The following is a 695-nucleotide window of genomic DNA, read 5'->3' on the forward strand; positions in this document are numbered from 1 at the left end:
CTCGAGTTTACCCTGAAGATTGGAGATTATGAGGCTTTTCGCCTCTTCTGTGAGCAGCTCCTTGTAAACGCGTTCGATGAACGCTGCCCGAGAGTTATTCAGGCTAATGGTCGCCTCAAATGATGCCATAATTGAAAATAAGTGAGCAGCTCAAAAAAAGAATAAACCGGAAAAAACCTGAGTAAAGCGACCCCAAAAGCCGAGCAGTGAGCAGTGAGAAGCGATAAAATTAAGTATCCGGTCGGTTGAGCGGCAACAGTAATAACACCGAAGAGTCTTAATTTAGTAGGTAGCAGCAGTGAGCGATTCCGTTGAGCAGGCGCGAGAATTTATTGAAAAAAACAAAAAAAACGAAAAAGGGTTGGAGAATATAAAGGGAGCGGTAGCCAAAAAAAACAAAGTTGAATGCTCCAAAAAATTCAAAAAAAAGGAAAAAATGGCAAAAGTAGCAAGAGGTAATTAAATGCTACCTAGCCGAGTGAGTGATGTTGAGCTGGACCAGTGCAGGAACGCTGCAGTTGAGAAAAAAGTCCAAAGTCCCGGGGATGAGCTGCTCCAAAATTCAAATATTCCCGCGGGCCGGTAATGCAGTTCCCTGATGATTGGTGAGCTGGACTGGTTGAGGTCCACTGCGTGCACTGAGCCAACGAGCTGGTCCCCGTAGGTTGAGCACCACTGACCGCGTCACTTCCACT

The sequence above is a fragment of the Diachasma alloeum genome, unplaced genomic scaffold (genome assembly GCF_001412515.2).
Source record: "Diachasma alloeum isolate Michigan unplaced genomic scaffold, Dall2.0 Dall_scaffold_00920, whole genome shotgun sequence".
In the NCBI taxonomy this organism is placed as follows: Eukaryota; Metazoa; Arthropoda; class Insecta; order Hymenoptera; family Braconidae; genus Diachasma; species Diachasma alloeum.